Below are 19445 nucleotides of genomic sequence, written 5' to 3'. Positions count from 1 at the left end.
GCTTGGTCCTTTCATGAGGAATAGGATCCACAGTTTCTGCATTCACAGGATTTTTAACCAAAACCTCCTCAACCTCATAGGTGAACTTGTAGAAACGTCCTGCAAGCACCCCTTCAGCAGTGACAGGAAGTTGAGCTATCGATCTACAACCAATTTTAGCTCTAACAGAAGAGGGACAATTTATAGTTGACATATCAACATCCAGGGTAATTCCAACTAACCCTCCCACATAAGCAACAGTTTTATCACATCTCTTGTTAGGTGGAATTTTCCCAATCTTAACCCAAGCAATCTCTAACAGTCCCTCAGAATCAATATCCTCAGACCATGGAGAGAACTTGACACTAACCCCACAATTTTTCAACTTAATATTCTCAACAAAAAGAGCTCTGTCAACCTCTCTAGGATTCGGCATTCTCATAACAAACTTTTGAGGAGCAAAGAATCTAGCAGAGCAACGCCACCCCTGGCCAACATACACACTTAACTCATGCTCAATATCTTTGGTCTGAGCCGAGCCCTCAGTAATGGTGACAACTATATTGAAAATGTTTTCCCTGCTCTGCCTATCCACGCTGTAGTCAGGAATGTAAAAGAAACCCTGACCCTTAGTTTGAAATGCACACATCACAGGTGTGTGATCCCAAGGGAAGAACTCATTGCAAACAAAGGATAGGTGACCTCTCTTTTTTACATCTCTCACAGAAAGCTTGAGGGCATCTAACAGTAAAATGCCCAGGAACATGGCAGATCTGACAAGCATCACAAGGTGGAGCGATAATACCAGAAGAGGAATACTCGCGGTTCACGGCAGAGACGTTGTTCTTGTCGAAGGTGCGGTGCGCCTTGTCGCTTCCGCTGTCTCCACCACGTGTCTCTTGACGATGGGTAGGAGCTTCCTGCCGCCCCTCAGTCGCCGCCGTCTCCTGGGAGTCTTGCAGGTCACCGCCATCCCCATCCCATCGGGATTGCCGGGTTCGGTTCGCCTGCAGACCGCCGGCCGCCTCTTCCCACTTGTCGTTGGTAGTGGAGGAGCTCCCCATCTCCGTCTTGCGCTTCCAGACGTGGGAGTCGAAGTCGCGGCCGCGGCCGCGGCCACGATCGAATCGCCCAGCGCCGCGTCCCTGGCGGCCCGCACCGAAACCATCCCCTCTCATCTCAACAGTTGGCTTCTCTTTGGATCTATCGGAAGGATTCACGGAAAACCTAACAGGTGGCTTCTCTATGGATCCAGCAAGGGGATTTGTGGAGGGTTGAGAGGCAACTACTTGAGCAAAGGAGCGAAGGTCGCCATGGATTTTGCCATCCCACCAAGCGAAGTTTGGCTGAACCACAGATCTGGCGAGAGACGGAGCGCTCCAGAAGTGGGCGAGCCCCTCGTCGAGATCCAAAATGGGAGAAGGGGTGGCACCCGTATGTTTTATACCCGCGGTGCCCCCAGAAACCCTAGCTCCATCGCACTCATGGCGGTCCGATCCCCCTCATCTACGTGTCGCGCATCCGTCTCATGGCGGACCGGTCCACGCCCAAGGACCCCGGGTCCATCTGTCAGATGTGGAACTCGGCGGTGCGCGTCCAGATCCGCACGACCGCCCCCGTGTACCGTGTGTCTGTGAGTAGGGCCACGCGGCGGCGCATCCTCGCCGGAAAATCCGCCGTTCGCCGGAGATCTATCACAAACCCTAGCGAAATGGCAAGGAAAAGCGACAATATCCCCGATGTCGATCCACTCACCGGATCGAAGAAAGCGCGCATCCACCGTGTGCCCCTTTGTGTCGAGCAGCACGATCCGGAGAGCCTCCCTGCGCAGCCATAGTTCGCCGTCGTTGAACGTGACGTGTCGCGCCGTCACGAGGTCCGCCACGAAACGAACCCTCCAGCGTGCGTCGCCCATCTCCTCACTATCTGGACTAGGCTTTCAGATCCATCCGTAGACGAGCTCGGCAGCGGCTTCTTTTTTTCGCAGGAGACGCCAATTGGGTTTGAAATTTTCTTCACCCTACTCCTGAAAATCAGCACTCCAGTGTCAGGCAGGGTATGGCAGGGATTGCAAAGTCAGATGATCCACGCCCCTCCACTTCTCCGGTGGTATCGAGATTTCCTTGAGAACGGCTTTGCTTGGGAAGACGCAAATCTGGCCCAGATACGAGATTGCAACCTTATTACCAAAAAAACAACTTGAGCTAGGCCAGTCATATTATCCATATAAGTGCAGCTTTTAGTTCGTAAAAGTACTTTGTACTTTGCCCAATTGATTTCACTAGATCCCCCGTTTGTACAGTATGGATGAAACACCTTGCAATTATTTCACTAGATCGATTGATGATAGCTTGCTGTTGCTGATGAAACCGAAGAAACTGTATCTATGCTGGGCCAGTTGCCAACCAAACCAACATTGTCTCAGTTACTGGTTCAAAGATGTCTCAAACCGCACACAAACATTTCAGTTGATACATACACCATAAGTTTGGTTGTCCGCTCTTTTAGATGCCTAGAAGCATGATTCTCGAGATCATTGCTCACTGAACATAAGACCAAATGTTCCAATTTATTTTATTGCTCAAAGAAGAATTGGTGTTCTGTTGTGTTATCTTGCGACACTATATGGCATCAGGCTGTTTGCTTCCATCAATTGGCTTGTGGGTTGTGCCTTGCACTGTTATCAATGTTTCTGTCAGATTATTGTCTAGCTTAATGATCTGTTCCACCAACAGGTATGGAAGTTGTTGGTGTGGTGATCGCCGTAGGGCCCGGGCTGACTGGCAAGAAAGATGGGGATGCTGTCGCGTACGCAGGCAAGCCGATGGGCTCTTATGCTAAAGAGCAGATTATTCCAGCCAATGTTGGTTCCCGTCATGCCTTTGGTTGATCACACAACGGCTGCTATCATACTGAAGGGGATGACTATCCATATACTGGTTCGCCACATATTTAAGGTACATTTTGTCTTGTTCCTCCTGTGTGACATACCGACCCGCTGCACATCCGCGTGAAGCACACCCACCCACTGCCGGAGGCGTCCCACGCCCATGCTGATCTCAAGGCTCAGAAGACGCCGGGCTCCATACTGCTGACCCCGTAGAACTAAGCACTGTCATATTTTTTGGGGTAGGAATAAACAGGGGACTCGGCGATGTATGTGCTCTAGAATCTACAATGCTTGTGAATATGTTCGCAGGTGTTGGCATTTGAACACTGAATCCTCCGTCTGTCTGTTTCACCTGGTTATATTGGATTCAGTATGAATGAGTGTGTTTGGTGGTTATGAGTTGGATTGTGGTCTTGTTGTGCACATCACTATTTGAAGCATGACGAGTTGTAAAGACCAATATTTTTCAATATAGTGACCTAGCAGGACAAGTATTTCCCTCAGTTGTATATTATTTATATTCATGTCAAGTGATACACTAGACTAACTATAACATCATGAATGTACGTATAAGGCATGATGAGTTCATGTCAAGTACCTACAACTCGGTCGTCAGCAAGTCGATAACATGGCATACTTGGTTTTACAAATTAAAGTAATAAGCGCAAACATCAATCCGCTGGTGCACCACAAGGCGGCATCAGCGTTGCCGGGTGAGAGGTTGCGGTGGATCGGCGTTGCTAGGAGTTGATTTGGTTGTGTCATGTGTGGGCTTGCAGCAAGCCTCTCTGGCCTCCTACCCTGGCATTGGGGGTAAACGGAAGAGGGGTAATTAAACAAAGATATATGTGAAATTGTAAAATCAAATGCTTTTTTCTTGCATTGTAAAATTATTTTGTTTCTCCCGTTGCAACGTACGGGCACATTTAATAGTATTTATTAAACCATATGTGAGGGATTACACATGTACAAATTTAAACATATGTTTATTAAATGATGATATAGTTTAATGATTACATATATACTATTTTTATTTAAAAAATAATGGGTGTATGTCTGCACACCCATATACTCATCTAGCTCCGTCCATGCGCTATGGTCGAGTTGGGGGCTGGAATGGGGCACGTTGGGCTACCTTACCAAGGGGACTTGAGCACGCAATCGAGCAAGAGGGCTCGTGTGTCTGGTGTATGTTGTGACGGTGCTCACCGGCACGCGGGTCCGCCGCGTCGACCTGGAAGCTCGCGCCACTCTACTCTCCCATATCTTCGATGTGCAAATATTGTTCCGCCAAGTCGACGTGAGCGTTGGCCACCTCCGCATGGTGCGCGTCATCACAGACCATCCTACCAGCTCCCGCTCTTCCGCTGACGACTCACCACCTGCGCTGGCAACGGGGAGATCATGCTCGATCTACATGAAGCGTACCTCTATAGAAGATGGATATGACATGTGGGACAGGATTGTCAATGAGAGCAGATTATGATCCATGGCGGGATTGATATTTTCCCGCTGCGCCAAACTGGTCGAGGGTTGATCTTGACCGGGATTAGAGAGGTCAAGGTACCGATTTTAGGGATTCAGAGTTGGGGGGTCCAATTTCGACGAGCTCTACGACTTTAAGGTTTAAAATAGACTTCACTCTGCGAAAAAGACCAAAATAAACCCTGAACTGGTAGACACTAGCGAAATCGAACCCCAAACGCACACTCCCCGAAATTGGCACTCTCAACTAACTGATCCCGGTCTAAAATGAACCCTGACAGCCGTTCCCAAATAGGGATTGCTGACGTGGCAAGTCGCAGCCGGGATTGCTATTTTTTTGTGGAAATAGAGGGAGATGGCCGGTTCGGTGCAGCCCATCCAATGAAGCAGTCGAGGAGGCATCCTCCTGTATTCTTCTCTGCTCCCGCGACGGCAATGGCGGCAGGCGGGTGATCGTCGGCAACGGTGACGATCTAGCCGGGGAGCGACGGGCTAAGGTATGTCCCCAACGTCATCCTCCTCTGGGCACCAATTTTTTGACCTTTGTGCACAACACTAGGGTTAGGGTTTTAGGCATGGGATGTGCAATATTTTGTGGAGGGAAAGTAAGGATTTTTATGTGAGTAGGGTTTATTCATTGCGTTCAAATTGTTTTCGTAGTAGTACGGGCAAGTGATATTGTTCTGTTTATTTCAGCTTCATCATGGATCCGACAGAGATACTCAACGTGAGATTCCATTTTGGTGGCGAGTTCATTGGCAATGGTCCGAATTTGCAATATGTGGGGGGAGATGATGAGATGTCAGAGATTGAGAGGGATAAGCTATCATTGCAGGAGGTCAAAGGGTTTTTGAAAGATCATATGTAGTTTAAGGAATCAGAGAATTCATACTAGCAACATTACAATCATGCTCATCATTCAAAGATTTTATGCCAAACATTTTAGTGAATTTTTCTTCTGTCAATTGAGCATAATTTTCCGATCCATCATTTTCAAGAAAGACATTATAAAGGCGAATAATATGAGTCAACCTCAATTCCATTTTATATTTTCTCTTTATAAACCAAACTAGTGATAAAACAAGATACTAAAAGATTCAATTGCAAGATCTAAATATATACCTTAAAACATTCACCTCCCCGGCAACGGCGCCAAAAAAGAGCTTGATGACTACTACGTAACTTTATTCTTGTAGGCTCGTGTTGGGCCTCCAAGCACAGAGTTTTGTAGGACAGTAGCAATTTCCCCTCAAGTGAATGACCTAAGGTTTATCAATCCGTGGGAGGTGTAGGATGAAGGTGGTCTCTCTCAAACAACCCTACAACCAAATAGTAAAAAGTTTCTTGTGTCCCCAACACATCAAATAGTAAAAAGTCTCTTGTGTTCCAAAAAAATCATCAAAAAGTTTTGCTGCATTTGGAGAACTTTTATTTCTGCACAAAAAACAACACCACGGTAGTTCTGCTGATAACAGCGTCAGTCCGGGTTAGTTTCATTCAAATCATACAAAAACCATATAAAATTGTTGTAAACATGACATGAATACTTCATAAATTATAGATACGTTGGAGACGTATTAGCATCCCCAAGCTTAATTCCTACTCGTCCTCGAGTAGGTAAATGATAAAAATAATAATTTATGAAGTGCGAATGCTAGCATAGTGCGTAAATTTGATCAATGATAATTTCAATCACTTTTCCTAGCATAATAACAACAACTCTTTCTCATAAAACTCATCATGATAAAGTAGCAATCAATTCACATGTTACGGTTCAAACAATGCCTTCTCTTGAAACTTAACAACCCGCGATGACGTTGGAGCATGATTTATTTTTATTGTCTTTCTTATGAGTGGCGGTCGGGGACGAGCGATGGTCTTTTCCTACCAATCTACCCCCTAGGAGCATGCATATTAGTACTTTGTTTCGAGGGCTAATTAACTTTTGCAATAACTATGCGAGTTTTTTATGACTAATGTTGAGTCCATGGATTATACGCACTCTCACCCTTCCACCTTCGCTAGCCACTCTAGTACCGCGCAACTTTCGCCAATGCATTAAACCCTCCTTATACCTTTCCTCAAAACAGCCACCATACCTACCTATTATGGCATTTCCATAGCCATTCCGAGATATATTGACATGCGACTTCCACCGTCCATTTTATTATGACACATACCATCATTGTCATATGGCTTTGCATGATCATACAGTTGACATAGTATTTGTGGCTTGGCCACCGTTCATATTTTTTATACATGCCACGCTTGATCATTGCACACCCCGGTACACCGCCGGAGGCATTCATACAAAGTCATATTTTTGTTCTAGTATCGAGTTGTAATTCTTGAGTTGTAAGTAAATAAAAGTGTGATGATCATCATTATTAGAGCATTGTCTCATGTGAGGAAAGGGCTATGGAGACTACGATTCTCCCACAAGTCGGGATGAGAATCCAGACTTAAAATAAAAAAGAGGCCAAAGAGCCCAAAATAAAAAAGAGAGGCCAAAGAGCCCAAAGCAAAAAAAAGAGAAAAAAATAAAAATGATAGAAAAAGAAAGAAGGGACAATGTTACTATCCTTTTTCACACTTGTGCTTCAAATAGCACCATGTTCTTCATAATATAAAGTCTCCTATTTTGTCACTTTCATATATTACTAGTGGGAATTTTTCATTATAGTACTTGGCTTGTATATTCCAATGATGGGCTTCCTCAAATTGCCCTAGGTCTTCGTGAGCAAGCAAGTTGGATGCACACCCACGTAGTTTTCTTTTTGAGCTTTCATACACTTATAGCTCTAGTGCATCCATTGCATGGCAATCCCTACTCCTTGCATTGACATCAATTGATGGGCATCTACATAGCCCATTGATTAGCCTCTTCGGTGTGAGACTTTCTCCTTTTTTGTCTTCTCCACACAACCTCCACCATCATATTCTATTCCACCTATAGTGTTATATCCATCGCTCACGCTCATGTATTGCGTGAGAGTTGAAAAAGCTTAAGAACGTTAAAAGTATGAACCAATTGCTTGGTTTGTCATCGGGGTTGTGCATGATAAATACTTTGTGTTATGAAGATAAAGCATGACAAGATTATATGATTTTGTAGGGATGACTTTCTTTAGCCATGATATTTTGAGAATATATGATTGCTTTATTAGTATGCTTGAAGTATTATTGTTTTTATGTCAATATTAAACTTTTGTTTTGAATCTTATGGATCTGAATATTCATGCCACAGTAAGAAAGATTACATGATAAACATGTTAGGTAGCATTCCATATCAAAAATTCTGTCTTTATCATTTACCTACTCGAGGACGAGCAGGAATTAAGCTTGGGGATGCTTGATACATCTCCAACGTATCTATAATTTTTGATTGTTCCATGCTATTATATTATCCATCTTGGATATTTTATATGCATTATTATGCTATTTTATATCATTTTTAGGACTAACCTATTAACCTAGTGCCCAGTGCCAGTTGCTGCTTTTTCCTTGTTTTTGTCTTTTACAGAAAATCAATACCAAACGAAGTCCAAATGGAATGGAACTTTTTGAGGATTTTTCTTGGACTAGAAGACATCTAGGAAGCTTCGGGAGGAGGCCATAAGAGCCACAGATGAGCCACGAGCTTGGGAGGCGCGCCCTAGGGGGGCGCCCCAGGCTTGTGGGCCCACTGTGGCACCTCTAACCCTAATCTCAGCTCCATAAATACCCAAATATTCCCCGTATACCAGAGGGCACACCAAAAAAACTTTTTAGCCGCCGCAAGCTTCTATTCTCGTGAGATCTCATCTTGGGACCTTTTCCGGCACTCCGCCGGAGGGGGATTCAATCACGGAGGGCCTCCACACCAACCTTGCTGCCCTTCCGATGATGTGTGAGTAGTTTACCACAGACCTATGGGTCCATAGCTGGTAGCTAGATGGCTTCTTCTCTCTCTTTGATCTTCAATACAATGTTCTCCTTAATGTTCTTGGAGGTCTATTCGATGTAATCTTCTTTTCGGTGCGTTTGCTGAGATCCAATGAATTGTGGATTTATGATCAGATTATCTATGAATATTATTTGAGTCTTCTCTGAACTCTTTTATGCATGATTAAGATAGCTTTGTATTTCTCTCTGATCTATTGATTTGGTTTGGCCAACTAGATTGATTTTTCTTGCAATGGGAGAGGTGCTTTGTAGTGGATTCAATCTTGCGGTGTCCTCACCCAGTGACAGCAGGGGTAGCGAGGCACGTATTTGTATTGTTGCCACTAAGGATAAAAAGGTGGGGTTTATTTCATATTGATTGGATCTATCCCTCTACATCATGTCATCTTGCTTAAGGCGTTACTCCATTCTTGTTAACTTAATACACTAGAAGCATGCTGGATAATGGTCGATGTGTGGAGTAATAGTAGTAGATGCGGGCAAAAGTCGGTCTACTTGTCGGGGATGTGATGCCTATGTTCATGATCATTGCCTTAGATATCATCATAAGTTTGCGCTTTTCTATCAATTGCTCAATAGTAATTTGTTTACCCACCGTATGCGTTCTTTCAAGAGAGAAGCCTCTAGTGAAAACTATGGCCCCCGGGTCTATTCTTATCATATTATTTTTAGATCTATAAAACCAAAAACCCAAAAATACCTTTCTGCAATTTATTTACCTTTACTTTATTTTGCACTTTTAGTTATCTTTTATACCTATCTCTATCAGATCTCATCCTTGCAATTAACTGTGAAGGGATTGACGACCCCTTTTATCATGTTGGGTGCAAGTATTTGTTTGTTTGTGTAGGTGCAACCATTGGAGACTTGTGTGTTCCTCCTACTGGATTGATACCTTGGTTCTCAAACAGAGGGAAATACTTATCTCTACTTTGCTGCATCACCCTTTTCTCTTCAAGGGAAAAGCCAATGCAAGCTCAAAAAGTAGCAGCGATGTAGTGGCCTGACTTCTTGCATTTGTGGCAAGTTCTCTTGTTGTAGTCTCAAGAGAAGCTTCTCCAGTGTTCCTCGAGTCATACTTTGAAAACTTTCCAAAGCGATTCCTCCTGGAAAACTTCTGAGACTTCCTCACAAGCATAGCCAGCTCTTTGCCAATTTCCTCAGCACTGTCACCGCTGGAGTCAGATGCTTCTTCCTCAGATGAGGAAATTGCCTTGGCATTTGCTTTTGCCTTCAGAGCACAGGGTCGTCCATAGCTGGGACCATACATATCTCTCTTCTCAGCTTGTTGAAATTCATGAATATTGAGCCTCTCAAGAATATCATCTGGATTCAGTGACTTGTAATCAGGACGCTCTTGAATCATCAGGGCAAGGTGTCAAAGGAACTGTCAAGGGACCTTAGAAATTTCTTCACCACCTTATGGTCAGTGATGTCAGCAGCACTAAGAGCTTGAAGCTCATTGGAGATATCGGTGAGGCGGTCGAAGATTTGCTGAACCTTTTCATTGTCGAGCCTCTTGAAGTGGTTGAAAATATTGCGCAGAACGTCAACTCGAGAATCAAGTTTAGTGGACACGTCTTCATTGAACTTGGAAAGCCTATTCCAGATAATCTTTGATGTTTCTAGTGCACTCACTCTACCATACTGTCCTTAGTTCATATGCCCACATATGATATTCTTCACTTGAGAGTCGAGTTGCTTGAATCTCTTCACGTCAGCGACATTGATACTAGGAGCAACAGTGGGGACGCCGTTCTCAACGATGAACCAGAGGTCGTTGTCAATTGCCTCAAGATGCATGCGCATCTTGTTCTGCCAGTAGCGATAGTCCGTGCCATTGAAGATGGGGCATGCAGCGGAGAACTTGATCATACCTGCGGTCGACATAACTAAAATTCCAGGTGGTTAAACAAAAATCACACAGAACAAGGGAGTAACTTGCTCTGATACGAATTGAAAGCGCATGTTTACTCCAGAGGGGGGTGAATGGGAGATTTTTATAAATTCATCAAATTCTAATGAATTTGGCGAAGATCAGAGTGAAGAAATAGAAACACGAGGGAACTAAATCATCACAGAGACATAAATCATGCATACGAGGCACATACAGGTGAAGAACATGCAATCATGTAGGCATACAAGCATGACAAAGATGAACTGGAGAAATGAAAAGCAGCATGATGAACGTCTTCAGTTCCAGTTCTTCAAAAAGTAGATCACAAATTCTTGAGCAGCGAAAATACTTAAGGTAAGGGTGAGGAATTTGAAACCGGGTTGGCTCGGTGAAGACACAACAATTTGGTAGACCAGTTCCAGTTGCTGTATCAACTATACGTCTGGTTGAGGCAGCTGAGATGAACTCAGAGGACACTTAGTCCTCACCGTATTCCTCTTGAGCCAAGGTCACTTAGACCTCGCCCAATCACTCGTGGTAAGTCTTCAAGGTAGACTTCCGAAACCTTCACAGACTTGTTGACCGACACACCATAATGACTCTTGGGTGCTCAAAACTTGATGCCTAACCGTCTGGAAGAATGACAGTCTTCAAAGGTAACAAGCGTCAGATCACACAGATCAATCTCTAAAGTGATGGTCAATCACTTTGGCCCTGGTTGGATTTTTCCTCACTTGGATTCTCTCAAAGTCGTCAGAGGATGGGTTGCTCTCAAATGACAAGTGTCAAGTTCTCTCTAGAGCAGCCAACCAACAAGTGGTTGTGCGGGGGGGGGGGGGCTCTATTTATATCTAGGGGCAACCCGATGTGAATTGTCATAAATGCCCTTCTCAGACATGACCATTGTCAGGATAAGAATCCACCCGACAGCTGGCACGCAGCACAGCATGGTTGGAATTAGAACTCTCAAATCCGCCAAGGCACTCAATTTCCTCGCGATAGATAGATCGCACTGGCGAAATCCTAACTCCTCAGCATGACCAAATTCGTCAGCGACCAGATGAACTTCGTCACTGTTGCTAGCAAATTTGTTAGCTATTCCGGAGATTTCCAAAGGCTTCACTCGAAGTGGCTAGAGTAAGTATATGTTTGAGCATCACTTTGGAAATGTGAAATAATGTTCACCTAGACTCCCTTTGACAGTACAGATTTTCCTATGACTCAAATAAGAAGAAATAAAATATTAAAACAAAAGTATTCAAGCTTCAAAGTCTTCACATCAATTTCTTCAAAGGCCGTACGAATTTCATCACCAAATTCTTCACTTGAAGAAATGCATTTTTAGGGGTCGTCTTCCATTGGCTAAACCAAATCTTCTGGGACTATAACTCCTGTGTGCACTCACAAACAAATTAGTCCGTCAACCTGTTTGTCTTCAGTACTCAAAAACCACTAAGGGGGCACTTGATGCACTTACACATCTCATAGCCATGCACGCTAGGAACCGCCAAATCGACAACTTCTAGCGACTCAGGTTCGAGCGAAGGAAGAGAGGGGAACACGGCGCCGAGCTCATGCGACCATAGAGATGACGCGAGCTCGCGCATCTCTGAAAAGTCGACGGCAAGAATTGGGGTTACCACCCGCTGTTTCGGTCGCCCTGTATAGTCGCCTTCGCCTCACCGCCCAAAGTCCCGCCACCATACCACCACCCCTTTCGAGCTGCCCCCTGCACGTTTCGGCACCGATGAGAAGGTAAGTGGTGCTTCTTCTCTAGGCGGGGGTAGATGGCAGCGGCAACTCAGGTCCTCCTCTTCTCCAAACTATTCCGCGTCTCCTTCGAGGTGCACCGATGGCGTCTGTGAGTTAAATCACCCCTTCTTAGTACTCGTTCTAGCTTGATCTGTGAGCATGTGGTAGGGTTAGATCTGTGACCATCTTGTAGCACTGTGCACTGCCGATCTGTGAGAATGTAATATTCTAGTAGCTAGTGGTGATGGATTTGTAGCATTCTAGGGTTGTATCCATGTCAGCAAGGATTTGTAGCTAGTTGAGATGGATTGGTAGCATGATTTTTGGTGTATGGCCATGTGTTGAACTTCATGGATTGGTAGCATGCATGTTGTTGTGTCGTAGTGTTTAACTCCATGGATTGGTAGCATGCTAGTTGTTGATGTATGGTGTATCATACTGTGTTGGACTAGATGGCTGGGTAGTATGTGCTATGCTTACTGTCCATGTGTGTGCTACGAGTGTAGGACATGACCACAAAAGAATTTAGTCAGGCCATTGTCCTGTCCGAGAGCCAGTTCCAGCCGCCTATGTCGAGGCTTCTCAACCTCCCATCGAGGACCAGATGCTTCTTGATTCAAATGTGTTTCAGGGTTCTGCCATGGGTCATCCTTTTGTGCCTACTGTTGGAGATATGCCCTAGAGGAAATAATATTGTATTATTATATTTGCATTTTCATAATTAAGAGTTTACATTTCATGCTATAACTGCTATGATCCCGGAATATGCGATTCAGTGGAAAACTCATATGCACGTGTGGAATGATAAACAACATATAGGTTCCTAGTCTTGCCTCTAAGACTGGCTCAAGTGTTGTTGATGATCATGTTTTCCGGATCTTAGGATATCGTTAAGTGTAGCGATAGTCCTAAAACAACATTGAGAGTATAACATTAGAAAAACGATCATATTGATCGACCCAAACTTGTTTGTTATACTTTGAGATAATAATGTCTGAAATCAATTGTTAAACACGGAGTGTTAGCATGTGTTTTAGGTCCTCATACCATGAGACTATCATAGTGACTTCCTACCGTATAGTGGACTTTGGAGTTGCTCAAATGTCATTTGTAACAAGGTGATCATAACGACAACTTACAAGATCATCCGAAGTTTGACAAGGGACTAAGATAGCTCGAGAGTGGGATTTGCTCCTTCAACGATGGAGAGATAATCTTAGGGCCCTCTTGGTGTGACAACATTCATCATCGTCTGGCCAGACACAGGTGAGTATGTCACGGGGATGCTGGAATATTTCAACGAGAAAGAAGAAGAAAACCGCAACGAGAATGACAGTATAGTGAGCATGTGTATGACTCAAGAGGATACCAGCACACCTCAAGCTTTGTAAAGTATCATGAAGCAAAGGGAACAACACATGATAACCAAAGGTTTACTCGAACGTCATTCTGTAATCATAGGGATTGACATGGACGTCCATGGTTCCATTATCGGTCATTGAACGAAGGAGTTTCGTTCATGCCGATGATTTACCGGACCTACGGAGTCACAAGCTTAAGGTAATCATGATCTTATGGGTGTTGGTATGATGAGAGTATTGAGGATTTATTTGTGGAATTTTTTCATTAATATTCAAAATAGTTTTGAGTTTCGAGAGGAATAGGAAGCGTTTCGGGGTCACTAGAAGGGTTTCGTAGTTTATCGGGCAATACCAGGTATTATCGATAAATAATATATAGGTGGAAAATGTTTTCAAAGATGTTAAATTAATAATAAAATGCTCTAGTATTTGTTAGAGGGCTTTTATATTTAATTTAATACCAACGGGCCTTAAAAGGCATAGTGGTGGAAGGAGTATTGGACCACCATGGCCAAATAGGAAGTGGCGCCCCCTTTCCTTGGGGGGTGCGAATTAGAGGGACTTTCCCTCCTTGGTGGCAGCCCCTTTCTCCCCCTCTAACCTATATATACTTGAAGAGCCTCCTCTAGTTCTAGTTGATCCTAGTTGATCAATTAGAGCTTGACCTAGATCCACTAATCCTCATAATTAAAAGCCCATTGTGGTTCTAGTCTCCTCCCTCTAATTCTCTGGCGACAATTAGCTCTGGGCGGCGAAGCGCTGCCAGATCGTGAAGATCGTATGCTTGCAACCAAGTAGAGAGGCCATGCTTTTGGTCTTCCGTTCGAGGGATCATTCGTGGGCGGTTCGCGGGATCGTTTTATCTACGGTACGAGGGACTCCAAGTACGATCTACACCGACTCGTCTACTTCAGCTGCACTCCGGAGTCGGTAACGATCATTGATCCAAACCTTATACACATCTTCATATTGATCTTGGTGATCGTAGGGTGATTCTTTTTGTTTTCTACTATGTTCCCAGCACTTACAACATCTATGCTCGCTATGCCAAATGTTGTTGTTGCTGCACAAAAGGCAGACGTGAAAGCAAAGAAGGATGGTAGGGGGAACACCATGAAGTGATAGCGGATCTTGTCCACGTTCGTGCTTAACAAGATGTGCGAGCTCATAGCCAGTGGGGTTAGGACTGGCAAGGACTTTAAGGAGGTGCACTTGAACACCGTTGTCAAGCAGGTGTTCGAGTTCTGTGGCAAGGAGGTGACCGCCACCCAGGTCTATAACCACCTCAGGAAGTCGAGAGCTAGATGGGTTCAAGCTCAGAGATCTTAGCAACACCTCATGGGAACAGACCACCTGCTTGATCGTTTTGGAGGCAGAGCACTACCAAGGCCGCGTCGCGGTTAGCTCATGTACCCCTTCTTTAAGTTTGTCAACCATTGTGCTGTCACAACTAAACACGATGTGTTTCCTTCTTAGGACCACCCCGAGGATGTAGAATTCCTCAACACACCCGTTTAGAACTACTCCCAGATGCAGCACATCTCCTCCTTTGGGCTGGCAACCAGCAAGCATGCCATGGGCTCCGGTGAGCCGCTCGGTTCGCTCATGCCTGAGTATCCAGACACCCAGGAGTCAGAGACCATCGTCCTTGATGGTCCTGATAAGGGTTTTAAGCATGTCCCTGTGCTTGATAGGAAGAGGAAGAGGGGCATCTTGATGGAGGACGAGCTAAGCATCTTCAACATCATGATTGAGGCCTTGATGGCTACTCTAAGCCGCCTACTGGACAATAAGGCTTAGGGTGTTGGGTTTGTTGCCATGACAAATGCCCATAGGGTGCTCTCGCTCAGGACATGGTTGGGCTGGCATTACTACTATTACTATTTCTAGTGGTGTTGACCGTGTGCATGATCCTCGATAGCGATGGCGATGATGACGATGATGATGATGACGACATATATTTTGTGTAGTTAGGGCTTCAAAAATATTATTGGTCTGTATATTTTGATGAGGTGGTATATACTAACCCCTTACACTTATGGCGAACTTGCGGTGATAGAATTACATCCTCTTTTGGATGTGGTGGTAGGATGACACCATAGTAGTGGTAGGACGAACTTGCTATGCCGTATGATCATGCATGCTTTATTATGTTTCACGTCTAGTGTGCTCCATTGCTTGCTGCTAGAATTGCTGCTCTTCTAGTATGCTAGGATAAGTGGTATGCGGTGTTCGGAGGGAAGGTTCCAGGAGTTTACAGTTCATATGAAGCATGTGATGAACAAGTGACGGGTTACAAAACTGCTGCCACCGAGGGTTTTAAGAGTAGGCAGGTGGTGAAGGATGCTTACTCCAAGGCCTTTCTCAAGCAGGCATGCAATGTTGAAGTTGCAAGGTCAGAACGACAGTTTGGGCTAAAGAACTTCGTCATCGTCGTCTAGTTCGTCCTCATAGAGGTGATGATTTATTGGTGTGACTAGAACATGAATGCGCGTGTTTCGCGCCCTTCCATGTCAAGGATAGAAATTTAGATTGTTAGAAAAATTAGAATGATAGAAACATTTGACAATTTCAAAAGGAAAGTTACAATACCTTGACATAGGCAGTGGGGCATATGTTGTGGGCGAGATATACAAAGTATGTCCAATGTTTCTCTTCATTCTGGTACGGATTGATCGACTATTCCCTCCACAACTCTTCTCTAATCACACGTTCGTCAACTTATTAATTTGCAGCTAATCCCTAATTGGATGCTATGGTGCCAAAAAAGAAAATGATGCTACGGCGTACATGTGTTTGTCATAGATCTCTGCCACCAAGAACATGAACATGTGTGTTGTGTCGTTTGTGTGGAAAAGATGATTTAGATACGTAAAAAATGGAGAAACCAAACTGGTGTATTTGTACAAGAAAATATTTATGTTGGTTAATCAAATTCCACCAAAGGATGATACCAAGTACGTAATTTATATGTGGCATTCTGCCCACGAGTTCAAGCATATGTTCACTACAACGTGATGAGGAAGGGACACGAAGTGGTTGTTTGGCTAGCAAGTACCCCCTCCGTTCCTAAACATTTGTCTTTCTAGATATTTCAACCAGCGCAAAATGAGTGAATTTACACTCTAAAATATGTTTATATACATCTGTATGTGGTAGTGCATTTGAAATCTCTAAAAAGACAAATATTTAGGAACGGAGGGAGTATTAGCCAAGGGTATATATAAAACCGGTTTTTAGCTGATGTTTTGTTAAATCGGTTTTACTAGTCATCTTATGAACAACCCGGTTGTAGGAAATTTTGTTTGGCTTGCTCCTGGCTCACCCCATGACCTTTTCGCTCAACAGAAAAACTCCTCCCGTCACCTCTTCTCTCTCTCACTTCTCCAGATTGGTTATTGGAGACGATTTACAAGCTCCAGCGTCTAATTCTTTCTCCATTCTTCGTCCTTGTTCGCTTGAATCCATTGGTGGCCTTCCCCAGGCCGGCCTGGACCGCCTTGACGACTCCATGCGCAGAAGCCTAGAGGCGCCTTTCCTGTTCGTCTAGCTTGCCGCTCCTACCACCCTCGCCGTCGTTGGGTTCCATAGACAGAGAGCACACTGCACGGCGGTGTCGTCGAAGTACTCCAATGTCTAGATGTCTTGCGTTGTCGTGCGTCCCATGTGCCCCACGCATGTCGAGAGAGTCCATGGAGGCGAGGGCGTCCCAGACCAGAATGGCACGCACACGTCCTTGGCCTTGTGCTTCAGAAGCTCGCAAAAGGAGGAGTCGCCGTTGGGGCATGGTCGGCCGTTGTCCCGGGTGGCACACATCGCTGATGGCGTTGTCACGTCCTCCATGTTTCGTCCCTGGTCGTAACTCTGGCATCCGGCGAGCGGAATCCTCGGCGCGAACGCAACAACAACCATGCGTGGCCGGAGGACGAGCGCAAGGAGCCGTCGGCAAGCAGGATCCCGGGATGAACACAACGACAACCATGCCGTGGCTGGAGGACGAGCCCGAGTAACGGCGGCTATCTTGTTGCTGGAGGACGAGCGGGGCGACCATTCGTATCAGGCAGCGGCGCATCGACGCGACGGCAGCCATGTCCTGGCTGGAGGACGAGCGCGAGGACAACACTCAGTTGCGATGGAGTATATGCAAAACAAGTTTTTACACAAACCAATAATTTCAGCTTTACGAAAACCAAGTTTTTCATGGTTTGTTGGAGTACCCAAACGTGATTTTATTCTGTTAGACTACTTTCCTGCTTTATAGAGAATTCGTTCTGTGCATTCCACCGAAATGATGCTCCATCGCTGCATTGGAGAGGCCGCTCGGGCACCCGTATTTCTCGCTTGGGGTGCCCGAGTCTGGCGGGGCCCAGACGGGCCGGCCCAGCCGCGAGGGAGCCACGACCTGTTTTTTAATTTTTGGTTTTCTGTTCTTGTTTTTAATTTATTTTTGTACTTTCCTTTATACTTTAAATAAATATTATATATATTTGAAATAATGTTGAACAAGTATTTATAAAGTGTTGCAAAAGTATTGAAAAACGTGGAAAGAGAGTTTAAAAAATTGCTGAAAAAGTATTTGAAAATATTAAATAAATATTAAAAATGATGAAAAGTATTTGAAAAATAATTATCGATTATTTAAAAAATGTTGAAAAAACAATTTACAAAATTTTAAATAAGTATTAAAATGTTCAACGAGTATTTGTTAAGTATTAAAAACATTGAGCGAGTATTTAAAAAATATTAAACAAAATTTAAAAAAATGTTGAATAAGTATTAAAATCTTGAACAAGTATTTGAAAAATGTTGAATAAGCATTGGGACAATGAAAACAATAAAGAAAAACGGAGAAGAAGAAAAAAAATGAAAAATTAAAAACAAAAAAATGAAAAAACAGGGAAAGAAAAGAAAACAAAGAATGAAAAAAAGAAAAAACCGGCACGTCTTGCTTCAAGTGGGTCGCACCCTTCCTATTATCACGAACTGTGGCGTGGTGCAATGACTAGTGCGCTAAGTATGTTCATGCACGACCAGGGATGGATCCCTGGTACTCCCTCCGTTCCTAAATATAAATCTTTGTACAGATTTCACTATGAACCACATCCAGATGTATGCATTTTAGAGTGTAGATTCACTCATTTTGCTTCGTATGTAGTCTATAGTGGAATCTCTATAAAAACTTATATTTAGGAACGAAGGGAGTACTTCGCAATGCAGGACACAAAACGCCTTGCCAAAACTGATCCTCTCATGCAGCCAGCCTAGATGCGGGCAACCAAAAAAAGTGCGGATGTTGATTGTTCCCCCGTGTTTCCTCAACTAGGCCCAACTGAGACACGCATGCCATGCACGCAAAATCGATGCTGGCTTGGCTTGCTGCTCTTTCCAGGTTCGCCTAGTCGCCAGCCACAATATTGCATCGCTTGCTGATGCCAGGAGGAGAAGCACCATGAGGAGAGGCAATGCCTCCGATGGCTGTTCGATTCGACACGCACGCTCAGGCCATCTTCAATGATTAGGACCTTAGGGCATCTCCAATATTGCCCTCAAACCGGACACTGTATCATTTCATGGACCAGGACCAGTTCGTGGACATAGATACGGAAGCCGATGATCCAATCGTAGCCGCAAATGTTCGGAGACATTTCAAACGTATTTTAGCAGAAATCAAAAAATGAATCATATTTAAATAAATCAAATGATTTTCATTCATACTTTCATATTTTTTTTCATAAAATTGGATGTTTTTCACCTAAACCAGATCAAATTCATTACATTTTGGCATATAAAAAGCAACAATACCATGGTAAGACCCTAGCCGTGGCCCATCTCAGCGTCATCCCGTGATAGCACCCTCCCCTTCCCATCTGCCACTCTCTTCCTCCCCTTCCTTCACGTGGCCGCCCAACCTCCTCCTCCATCGCCAGCAGGGGCACAACCTCCTTCTTGTGCCTCTGCTCCCCCGACTAGGCCACCGCCTCAATCCTCTACCTGGTCCGCTTCAGCGGCGAGGGACCCCGCCGCCTTGGAGCAGGCGCGACACCGGAACCGTACATCAGAGTTCGCGAGGTAATTCTTGGGAATGGTGATTAAATTGTTAGTTTTAATATTCTTATAAATATTTTTTCTGCAATTA

This window comes from Triticum aestivum, chromosome 2D (genome assembly GCF_018294505.1).
Source record: "Triticum aestivum cultivar Chinese Spring chromosome 2D, IWGSC CS RefSeq v2.1, whole genome shotgun sequence".
In the NCBI taxonomy this organism is placed as follows: domain Eukaryota; kingdom Viridiplantae; phylum Streptophyta; class Magnoliopsida; order Poales; family Poaceae; genus Triticum; species Triticum aestivum.
The sequence above is the reverse complement of the archived record's forward strand: the minus strand, read 5'-3'. Positions refer to the sequence as shown.